Source organism: Penaeus monodon, chromosome 38 (assembly GCF_015228065.2).
Source record: "Penaeus monodon isolate SGIC_2016 chromosome 38, NSTDA_Pmon_1, whole genome shotgun sequence".
In the NCBI taxonomy this organism is placed as follows: Eukaryota; Metazoa; Arthropoda; class Malacostraca; order Decapoda; family Penaeidae; genus Penaeus; species Penaeus monodon.
Genome location: NC_051423.1, coordinates 15,115,169 through 15,128,036, shown reverse-complemented (window position 1 = coordinate 15,128,036; position 12,868 = coordinate 15,115,169). Strand labels below are relative to the sequence as shown.

At 45.3% G+C, this 12,868-nt stretch overlaps 2 pseudogenes; both read right to left on the bottom strand.

Annotated features, from left to right (window-relative positions):
* LOC119596709 overlaps window positions 1-768 on the bottom strand; it is a 2,638-nt pseudogene extending 1,870 nt beyond the window's left edge.
* Window positions 769-9,669: 8,901 nt separating this feature from the next.
* Window positions 9,670-12,868, bottom strand: part of LOC119596708 — a 10,427-nt pseudogene continuing 7,228 nt past the window's right edge.

Below are 12,868 nucleotides of genomic sequence, written 5' to 3'. Positions count from 1 at the left end.
GTCCAAAGAGGTTTATGCATATATGTCAAGAAATGCGAGAGAAAAAACAGAATCTATGCTGTAAAATAAAATAGAAATAAGATAAGAAAATGAATTCCAAAATATGCATACATGTACTAAAAAATATGAATTTGCATATGCTACTAGTAAGAACTACAGTACTAAACAGGCTGATGCTGTCACACCAGTGCACTGTCAGCCACTGTTGGTTGTTGACCTCCCAGACTCATTAATGGATAATGGCCAATGCAAATCCACCCAAAGCCAAGTGTCAAAATGTGTTTATGCTAGATAAGATGGGAATGATAAAAAGGAATAAGAGTAGCAAACATTGCAGCTGATATTGGATGTTTAAGAAGACTGTTGGGCTTTTGATCCTTTTGTGAATTTTTGAAAAAATATTGGAATACTTGAGAAATTCCCAGCCTTTCAACACTATTCAACAAGCTCTTGGCAGAGTTTTGCAGGAAAGATAAGCGTGCTATAGGTAATTTACTGACCTTTCCACCTCCCCAATAAATGTGTCTATCAGGGACATGCACTCATTCATACATTACTCCTGGAAGTCGTTTTGTTTAGTCAAAACAAATTGGAAATACAGCTTTACTTGGCATTTAGTAACTTTATCTTAGTGTATAAAGGCAATCAGTACTTGAAAATATTAAAAGCAAAAGCTAGAAAGAGACAGACAACCTTTCATTCTTTTTCTGAATGCTGTCACATTGAATGTGGAATGCATAACGAACCTCGCCAATCTACTGCAACCATCCTGACTCTTTTGCAAGAAAGATGCAGATGCGATGGCTGGGGTAAAAAGTGATCCTCTCCTATCAACCTATGCATAGCCCAACCTTTGCTCTTGTCGATTTGTTCATGCACTACCACCCTTGACTATGTAATCTTGAACCACTGACCTACTAGTCTTTTTAGTATCGCTTTAGGAGTATACATATATGCCATGTATGTGAGCAACTCACAGGGTATTACACTACATGCACAGTACAACCTTTTATGTATTACTGTGGGATATTGTGTATTGTTATGTTTTACACTACTATAAAACATGAGATCCGCAAAACTTGTATTGCCTGATAATAAGCTTTGCTTTTGCTTCCAAAATATACATCAACCTAGGCTTATTCATCTATCTAATGCATAACAACTTAAGATATCGCACATCATGTCCCACTTGAAAGTTACAATTTGTAAAAGAATATATAATGCTATGACAGTTTGTTTTGTGAGGAACAAAGCTGGTTTAGCTGATTGTATTTAAGTGTGTGGGTGTGGGTATTGGTAGTTGGACACGCATACACTTGTGCATTTGTGCAAAAGTAGTACTGGATTCATCCCATTGCATCTGAGAGAATGAAATTCCACATACTATATCTCCAAGCTTGATATTGACTTCAGCAGTTTCCCAGATTATCTTCTTTTTTATTGCAGTTTTGAATATTTTCATAAGTTTTTTATTCTTTTTTCAATTCTTGGAAACCTACAGATTCTGCCTGGCAAAGCTCCAGCCAACATCTCAGAAAAGGCACCTAGTGTCAGATCAGGAGCCAGGTAAAGTATTTGGGCATGTGTGTGTGTGCGTGCGTGCGTGCGAGTCTGTGTGTGTGCGTGCGTGCGTGCGAGTGTGTGTGTGTGCGTGCGTGCGTGCGAGTGTGTGTGTGTGTGTGTGTGTGTGTGTGTGTGTGTGTTATACATACATTTATATATATATATATATATATATATATATATATATATATATATATATTTATTCAGTAGCCATTTATTCCACTGCAGGATCTAGGGCTCTCCCGATTTATTATTGAAAGGTCATTTGGCAGTTCCACCCTTGCCTTTCTAATCAACCATAGTTCGGCACGCTGACACTTTTACCACAGGGGACATCCCCTATGACACCTGTGTTTGATAGTGAATTGAGAGTGGCCCAGATCCTTCAGTAGAATAAATGGCTATGAACAAACATATATATATATATATATATATATATATATATATATATATATATATATATATATAAATATATATATATGTTATATATATATATATATATAATATATATATATATATATATATATATTATATATAAATTATATATATATATATATATATATATATATATATATATATATATATATATATATTATATATATATATATATCATCATCATCATCAAGGGGCTAACGCCGACGGGGCGCATGGCCGCATCCACCCTTCGCTTCCAGCCACGAGGATCCTCGAGGCGAGTCTCCAGGCAGGCACACGGCCCATCTCTAGTTTCCTCACGACAGGTCTCGTCGAGCTGCCCAAGCCATGATCTCCTAGGACGTCCCACAGGTCTCCTCCACCCAGGGTTGTCTCGCAGAGAGACAACCTGGTGGCAGGGTCGTCCATAGGGAGGCGAGCTAGGTGGCCATATAGCCTGAGTTTTGCGATCCCGGATTATGCAAGTAACAGGTCCCATGCCAGTCTCACGGTGCAACCGCCGGTTGGACACGTGGTCCTGCCAACTGTACCCCATGATCCGGCGAAGGGACTTGTTACAAAAGGCATCAAGGCGAGACTCCAAGGCACTGGATAGCGTCCAGGTTTCGCTTCCATAGAGCAAAACTGGAAGTATCAAGGCCTTGAAGACACGCAGCTTGGTCCTTCTGCATAGGTACCGACATCTCCAAACGCTCTTGTTGATCGAGTTCATGGCTCCTGTTTGCCAGACCAATCCGTCTACTGACTTCCTGGTCTGACAACCCAGAGATATGGACTACGCTACCAAGGTATGTAAAACTTTCTGTGACTTCAACGTCCTCGCCGCAAGCATGGATCGACTGAACGGGTTCCCCTAACAGGCCCCCAAAGTCCTGAATCTTGGTCTTGGTCCAGGAGACCTCTAAGCCTAGGGGCTTCGCCTCATTGCTAAATGCATCAAGAGCCGCCACAAGTGACTCCAAGGACTCAGATAGGATGGCAACATCGTCGGCAAAGTCAAGGTCCGAGACCTTAATATTGCCTAGTGTTGCTTCCGCACTGACTTTGGCTAGTAGCTCTGCCCATTATCCAGTCCATACAAGTGTTGAAAAGTGTGGGTGCAAGGACACAGCCTTGCCTCACCCCTGAATTAAACAGGGAAGAAGTTCGACATACCCCCACCACACTTTACAACACTTTCAGTACCAGTATAGAGGCTTGCTATCAGGCCAATAATCTGTGTCGAATTCCCCTGAGCCTCAGGATCTCCCATAGCGATTCCCGATGCACCGAGTCAAACGCCTTCTTGAGGTCGATGTAGGCTGCAAGCAACCCACGACCAAACTCACGACGGCGTTCCACAATTACTCGAAGCGCTAGTATACGGTCTATTGTGGACTTGCCAGGAGAAAATCCAGACTGCTCCGGTCTCTGGTGCCTCAGTAGGTGGTTGCGGATCCGTTTCAGAAGAATGTGAGCGAGAACCTTGCCTGGTATGCTGAGCAGTGTAATGCCACGGTAGTTGCTACAGTCCATCGATCCCCTTTCCCCTTCCAGAGAGGGATGACCACGCCCTCAGCAGGTCAGGGGGAATGGTACCAGACTGCCAAATGGCAGTCAGGACTGTATGCAGGCCCCGAGCCATAGGTTCACCCCCAGCCTTTAGCAGTTCAGCAGGGATATCACATATGCCTGCAGCTTTCCCACTCTTCAGCTTGGAAATCGCCAGCCTAACCTCTGTTAGGGTAGGAGGTTCCTCGCTGATGGGTGGGTCCCGGCACAGGCACTGAGACATCGCTTGCATCCAAGCTAACTATTGGAGGATCCACCTGGTACAACTGTTCAAAATACTCAACCCAACGTTCACGAACCCCAACATGATCTGAGATGATCCGTCCATCCGCTGATCGGACTGCAGTCCATCTGTGAGGAGGGCTTAGGGTTCAGTTTTCTCAGGGCTTGGTAGGCAGGGCGAAGGTCATTTACCAAAAATGGCCTTCGACCTCCTCAGCAAGATTCCTGATGAACTGTTCCTTGTCCCTTCTCAGCAGTGTCCGAGCCCTACGCACCATGGAACGACGCAAGACTTGATTCCCATTTAGCCGAGCCTTGCGACACGCTTCAGTGGCCTCTAATGTCTCCAGGGAGATGGTATTCTGCCTTGTCCTTGGGCGTACGCCAATGGACTCCTGAGCTGCTTCGAGTGTTACGCGCTTGAAGGACTCCCACAGAGCAACTGGATCCGTCAGGTTGCTGGTTTCTGAGAATCGGTCAGAGACTGCCGTGGCGAACCCACGGCACACTCCTCCTCCCTTAGTCCTGTCCAAGTGAAACACCTTAGGGTGGCCACTGGAGGGACGGGGAGTTTTGAAGTGGGACCCGCAGGGTAGCCACAAGCAGCCTATGGTCGGTGCCACAGAACTCAGCACTCCGGTAAACCCTGCAGTTTCTGGAGGATCCTCCATCGCGTGCTGACAAGGATGTGGTCAATCTCCTTGGCCACTGTACCCGTATCGCTGTACCAAGTCCAGCGATGCGAGTTGGAGCGCTGGTACCAGGAGCCAGAGATCCTCATTTTCTGGGACCTAGCAAAGTCCCGGAGAAGGAGGCTATTCTCGCTGCTGGGATCAGCTCCCGAGCCATGGGGCCGACAGACATCTCGTAGCCAGCTCGGTCACAGCCGGATACCGCATTGAAGTCGCCCAGAACAATGCGAATGTCTCGCCGGGGCAATCGTCTGCCACAGATGCGAGTTGGCGTAGAACGCCTCTTTCACATCGGTTTTATGTACATCGGTAGAGCGTATACAGCAATAAGAGACATGAAGCCAAAAGCATGCTTCAGTCTCAATGCCATGATACGCTCATCAACCGGTGTCACCTCGACTACCACAGGCTGAAGTCGACTGGAGATGGCTATGGCTACACCCTGGAGGTGGTGACCATCGCTGCGGCCCGACCAGTAGTAGGTGTAACCACCCACACTGATCGTGCCGCTACCAGGTCTTCTCACCTCTGAGAGGGCAGCCACCTCAACTCCCAGTCGCTTCAATTCCCGCGATAGCAGAGGTAACCGCTCATCCTGCCGCAAGGACCGGATGTTCCAAGCGCCTACCCGGAAAGCACGCCTGAGGTTAAGCCTCGGGTGGTCACTCCGGGTGCACGCCACCTCTGCCGCCCCCACCACACAGCCCCAGATAAAGGGGGTCGGGCAGGCTGTGGGACCGCCTATCCACCTGTGGGGTTCCCGAGGGCTTTCCCCCACAAGCTTCATGGTGGGTTGGCGCCTGCCGGGGCGCAGGCGGGACGAGTAACTCTCGCTCCAATCCTGCACCCCGACATTTGCCCTCCCAGCGGGACCCACAGCCCGCCTTACTTGCTGGGTGGGAGGGACAACACCCCTCCCCCCAGCATTTCCATTTTTCAAAGGCGTTGCCAGAGGGTCATTCTGGGGGGAGGAGGACTGGCAAGGCCCACCTCCCCCGAGCCGCCCCATTTCCCCCGGGTGGCTAGGGGGCAGGAGTTGGTACGAAGCCAGAGCGTGTCCACACGCCGGTGGGCCATAACTCCGTACCTCTGGGGCCTCCTGCTGCTCCGAGATCCCCCACAGATTTAGCCTGGGACCGCAAGGTACCGAGTTACCCATGGGTGGCCACGAGGAGGCACTGCAGAAGTCTTAATGATGGAAGTCTTAATGATATATATATATATATATATATATATATATATATTTATATATATATGTATATATATATATATATATATACACACATATATATTATATATATTATATATATATATATATATATATATATATATATATATATATATATAATATAATATATATATATATATATATATATATATATATATATATATATATAATATATATATAATATATATATAAATATATATGTGTGTATATATATATATATATATATACATATATATATATAAATATATATATATATATATATATATATATATATATATCATTAAGACTTCCATCATTAAGACTTCTGCAGTGCCTCCTCGTGGCCACCCATGGGTAACTCGGTACCTTGCGGTCCCAGGCTAAATCTGTGGGGGATCTCGGAGCAGCAGGAGGCCCCAGAGGTACGGAGTTATGGCCCACCGGCGTGTGGACACGCTCTGGCTTCGTACCAACTCCTGCCCCCTAGCCACCCGGGGGAAATGGGGCGGCTCGGGGGAGGTGGGCCTTGCCAGTCCTCCTCCCCCCAGAATGACCCTCTGGCAACGCCTTTGAAAAATGGAAATGCTGGGGGAGGGGTGTTTGTCCCTCCCACCCAGCAAGTAAGGCGGGCTGTGGGTCCCGCTGGGAGGGCAAATGTCGGGGTGCAGGATTGGAGCGAGAGTTACTCGTCCCGCCTGCGCCCCGGCAGGCGCCAACCCACCATGAAGCTTGTGGGGGAAAGCCCTCGGGAACCCCACAGGTGGATAGGCGGTCCCACAGCCTGCCGACCCCCTTTATCTGGGGCTGTGTTGGTGGGGCGGCAGAGGTGGCGTGCACCCGGAGTGACCACCCGAGGCTTAACCTCAGGCGTGCTTCCGGGTAGGCGCTTGGAACATCCGGTCCTTGCGGCAGGGATGAGCGGTACCTCTGCTATCGCGGGAATTAAGCGGACTGGGAGTGGGTGGCTGCCTCTCAGAGGTGAGAAGACCTGGTAGCGGCAGATCAGTGTGGGTGGTTACCCTCTACTGGGTCGGGCGCAGCGATGGTCCCCCCCCCTCCAGGGTGTAGCCATAGCCATCTCCAGTCGACTTCAGCCTGTGGTACGGGTGAACACCGGTTGATAGCGTATCATGGCATTGAGACGAGCTGCTTTGGCTTCATGTCTCTTATTGCTGTATACGCTCCTACCGATGACATAAACCGATGTGAAAGAGGCGTCTACGCCAAACTCGCATCTGTGGCAGACGAGTGCCCCCGGCGAGACATTCGCATGTTCTGGGGGACTTCATGCGATCCGGCTGTGGACGAGCTGGCTACGAGATGTCGTCGGCCCCCATGGCCGGGAGCTGATCCAGCACGAGATAGCCTCCTTCTCGGAACTTGCTAGTCCCAGGAAAATGAGGATCTCTGGTCTGGTAACCGAGCGTCCAACTGCATCGCGACTGTACAGCGATACTGGGTACAGTGCCAGGATTGACCACATCCTTGTCAGCACGCGATGAGGATCCTCCAGAAACTGCAGGTTTACCGGAGTCTGAGTTCTGTGGCACCGACCATAGCTGCTTGTGGCTACCCTGCGGGTCACTTCCAAACTCCCCGTCCTCCAGTGGCCACCCTAAGGTGCTTTCACTTGGCGGACCTACGGGAGGAGGAGTGTTGTGCCCGTGGGTTCGCCACGGCATAGCCTCCTCTCCGGATTCTCAGAAACCCAGCAACCTGAGGATCCGTTGCTCTGTGAGTCCTTCAAGCGCGTACAACTCGCAAGCAGCTCAGGATCCATTGCGTACGCCCAAGGACAAGGCGAATACATCCCAGGAGATTGAGCCACTGAAGCGTGTCGCAAGGCTCGCTAAATGGGATCAGTCTTGCGTCGTACTGGTGCGTAGGGCTCGGACACTGCTGAGAGTGGACAAGGAACAGCATCAGGAATCTTGCTGAGGACGGCGAGGCCATTTCTGGTAAATGACCTTCGCTGCCTACCAAGCCTGAGAAAACGAACCCTAAGCCTTCTCACAGATTGACTGCAGTCCGATCAGCGGGATGGACGGACATCTCAGATCATGTGGGTTCGTGAACGTTGGCTGAGTATTTTGAACAGTTGTACCAGTGGATCCTCCAAATCTTAGCTTGGATGCAAGCTGAGTGTCTCAGTTGCCTGTGCCGGACCACCATCAGCGCAGGAACTCCTACCCTGAACAGAGGTAGGCTGGCGATTTCCAGCTGAGAGTGGGAAAGCTGCAGGCATATGTGATATCCCTGCGAACTGCTAGAGGCCTGGGGTGAACCTATGGCTTCGGGGCCTCCTAACAGTCCTGATGCCATTTGGCAGTCTGTACCATTCCCCGACTGCTGAGGGCGTGGTCATCCTCTCGGAAGGGAAAGGGGATCGATGGACTGTAGCAACTCGTGGCATACACTGCTGAGCATGACAGCAAGTTCTCGCTCACATCTTCTGAAAGGATTCCGCAACCACCTACGAGGCACCAGAGAACGGAGCAGTCTGATTTACTCCTGGCAAGTCCCACAATGACGCACCGTATACTAGCGCTTCGGTAAGATTGTGGAACGCTGTCGTGAGTTTGGTCTGGTATTGCTTGCAGCCTACCAGTGACCTCAAGAAGGCGTTGACTCGGTGATGCAGCGAATGCTATGGGGAGATCCCTGAGGCTCAGGGGAATTCCACCACAGATTATTGGCCTGATAGCAAGCTCTATACTGGTATGAAAGTGTTTGAAAGTGGTGGGGGTATTCGAACTTCTTACCTGTTAATTCAGGGGTGAGGCAAGGCTGTGTCCTTGCACCCACACGTTCAACACTGTATGGACTGGTACATGGCAGAGCTACTAGCAAGCAGTGCGGAGCAACACTAGGGGCAATATTAAGGTCTCGGACCTTGAATTTGACGACGATGTTGCCATCTATCTGGTCCTTGGAGTCATTGTGGCGGCTTCTGTGATTTTAGCAATGAACGGCGCAAGCCCCTAGGCTTAGAGGTCTCCTGACCAAGACCAAGTTCGGACTTTGGGGCCTGTTAGGGAACCCGTTCAGTAGATCCATGCTTGCGGCTGAGGAACGTTGAAGTCACAGAAAGTTTTACATACTGGTAGCGTAGTCCTACTCTGGGTTGTCAGACCAGGAAGTCAGTAGACTCGGATTGTCTGGCAACAGGAGCCATGACTCGATCAACAAGAGCGTTTTGCGAGAGTTCGGTAACCTATGCAAGAAGGACCAAGCTGCGTGTCTTTCAAGGCCTTGATACTTTCCCATGTTTTGCTCTATGGCGAAAGCCTTGGACCCTAATCCATGCTTGGGCCGTTGAGTCACTTTTACAAGGTCCCTTTCAGACAGGAGTCAGTAGACACTGTGATCAACGGTTGGTTCGACCTGAGACAAGCTGCCTGTCTTCAAGCCGGACTCCACTCGCTATGGAGCACCTAGCAGTGCCTTTGGAGCTCCCCCAGTGTGTCCTCCATCTGGGACCAACCCGTTGCGGTTGCACCGTGAGACTGGCATGGGACTGTTACTTGCATAAGCCGGGATCGCCAACTTCAGGCTATATGGCCACGTGCTGCCTCCTATGGACGACCCTGCCCACCAGGTGGTCTCTCTGCGAACACCCTGGGTGGAGGATCCTGTGGGACGTCCTAGGAGATCATGGCTTGGGCAGCTCGACGAGACCTGTCGTGAGGAACCAGAGATGGGCGTGTGCCCTGCTGGGATCGCTCGAGGATCCCGTGGCTGGAAGCGAAGGGTGGATGCGGCCATGCGCCCCCGTCGGCGTAGCCTTATGATGATGATGAATGATATATATATATATATATATATATATATATATATAATATATATATATATATATATATATATATATATATATTTTATATATATATATATATATATATATATATATATATAATATATCATATATATTAAATAAATATATTATATATATAATATATATATATATATTATATATATATATATATGTTTGTTCATAGCCATTTATTCTACTGAAAGGATCTGGGCCACTCTCAATTCACTATCAAACACAGGTGTCATAGGGGATGTCCCCTGTGGTAAAAGTGTCAGCGTGCCGAACTATGGTTGATTAGTAAGGCAAGGGTGGAACTGCCAAATGACCTTTCAATAATAAATCGGGAGAGCCCTAGATCCTGCAGTGGAATAAATGGCTACTGAATAAATATATATATATATATATATATATATATATATATATATATATATATATATATATAAAGTATGTATAACACACACACACACACACACACACCACACACACACACACACACACACACACACACACACACACACACACACACACACACACACACACACTCGCACGCACGCACGCACACACACACATGCCCAAATACTTTACCTGGCTCCTGATCTGACACTAGGTGCCTTTTCTGAGATGTTGGCTGGAGCTTTGCAGGCAGAATCTGTAGGTTTCCAAGAATTGAAAAAAGAATAAAAAACTTATGAAAATATTCAAAACTGCATAAAAAAGAAGATAATCTGGGAAACTGCTGAAGTCAATATCAAGCTTGGAGATATAGTATGTGGAATTTCATTCTCTCAGATGCAATGGGATGAATCCAGTACTACTTTTGCACAAATGCACAAGTGTATGCGTGTCCCAACTACAATACCCACACCCACACACTTAAATACAATCAGCTAAACCAGCTTTGTTCCTCACAAAACAAACTGTCATAGCATTATATATTCTTTTTACAAATTGTAACTTTCAAGTGGGACATGATGTGCGATATCTTAAGTTGTTATGCATTAGATAGATGAATAAGCCTAGGTTGATGTATATTTTGGAAGCAAAAGCAAAGCTTATTATCAGGCAATACAAGTTTTGCGGATCTCATGTATTATAGTAGTGTAAAACATAACAATACACAATATCCCACGTAATACATAAAAGGTTGTACTGTGCATGTAGTGTAATACCCTGTGAGTTGCTCACATACATGGCATATATGTATACTCCTAAAGCGATACTAAAAGACTAGTAGGTCAGTGGTTCAAGATTACATAGTCAAGGGTGGTAGTGCATGAACAAATCGACAAGAGCAAAGGTTGGGCTATGCATAGGTTGATAGGAGAGGATCACTTTTTACCCCAGCCATCGCATCTGCATCTTTCTTGCAAAGAGTCAGGATGGTTGCAGTAGATTGGCGAGGTTCGTTATGCATTCCACATTCAATGTGACAGCATTCAGAAAAAGAATGAAAGGTTGTCTGTCTCTTTCTAGCTTTTGCTTTTAATATTTTCAAGTACTGATTGCCTTTATACACTAAGATAAAGTTACTAAATGCCAAGTAAGCTGTATTTCCAATTTGTTTTGACTAACAAAACGACTTCCAGGAGTAATGTATGAATGAGTGCATGTCCCTGATAGACCACATTTATTGGGGAGTGGAAAGGTCAGTAAATTACCTATAGCACGCTTATCTTTCCTGCAAAACTCTGCCAAGAGCTTGTTGAATAGTGTTGAAAGGCTGGGAATTTCTCAAGTATTCCAATATTTTTTCAAAAATTCACAAAAGGATCAAAAGCCCAACAGTCTTCTTAAACATCCAATATCAGCTGCAATGTTTGCTACTCTTATTCCTTTTTATCATTCCCATCTTATCTAGCATAAACACATTTTGACACTTGGCTTTGGGTGGATTTGCATTGGCCATTATCCATTAATGAGTCTGGGAGGTCAACAACCAACAGTGGCTGACAGTGCACTGGTGTGACAGCATCAGCCTGTTTAGTACTGTAGTTCTTACTAGTAGCATATGCAAATTCATATTTTTTAGTACATGTATGCATATTTTGGAATTCATTTTCTTATCTTATTTCTATTTTATTTTACAGCATAGATTCTGTTTTTTCTCTCGCATTTCTTGACATATATGCATAAACCTCTTTGGACTATAACAAAAGAATGAATTAACAATGCACATCCACAATATAAGACCAAAGAGATCCACAATGCAAGAGACATAATCCTTGTATTTTGATTAAATCATCAACAGAATTACAGACACATTAAAAATGTGACACTTACATCTGCATTTATCTCTGTTTGTATAGAGATAGCCCATGGAGGAAGGGTCATGGACCCTCCAGTCTCTCTGTAGCTACAGTACCTATCCCACTTGATGCAACCAGAAATTCAGCATTGTAGTCTGTGTGTGTGTGTGTGTGTGTGTGTGTGTGTGTGTGTGTGTGTTGTGTGTGTGTGTGTGTGTGTGTGTGTGTGTGTGTGTGTGTGTGTGTGTATGTGTGCATGAATATGTATGATGTATGTATGTATATATGTATGTATGTATGTATGTATATGTATGTGTATGTCTATATGTAAATGTATGTATATATGTATATGTATGTATGTATGTATGTATGTATGCATAAGTTTGTCTATATATATGTATGTATATATACATATATGCACATACATATATACACAACTGTATATACAAATAGGTGTACATGTACATATATATGTATATATAAGTGCATATATGTATATATATGTATATGTGTATACATATGTATATATATGAAAATATATATATACGTAAATATATACATATACTTACACACACACACACACATATATATATATATATATATATATATATATATATATATATATATATGTGCAGTTCCAGAATTATATTTCAGTACACATGCAGAGTCCCATTTTTGTACATCTGGCAGCTACATTGTGTAAATAGTACTTTTAAGAATGAGGCGAAAACCCCAGTGTGAACAAAGCATGCCATTAGTAGAATATATATGTGACAACAATTGTATTATCTATTTTTGGAAACTATGTATATATATATATATATATATTTTTTACTGCGATTCCCTGGATTTGTTTGTTTATCAACATCACTACCCCTAAGGAAGTGAGGCGGCATTTCCCCCTTCTTTCAACACAGCAAGTATCAATTATAGCTGCATAGTTCTTGAAACTTGAAAATGTTTCATGCTTTAAAAAATCTGGGTGTGGCAACTGTATCAAATATATATATTTAAAACTGCCGATACCTTTGTAATTGGTTCTTGTAGCTGCACCTTCTAGTAGAAGCTAAAAGAACTAATAAACTGGCAGTTTCTTTTTCACCAGAACCAAACACTAAAACACTGATTCAAGAAAAAAAAA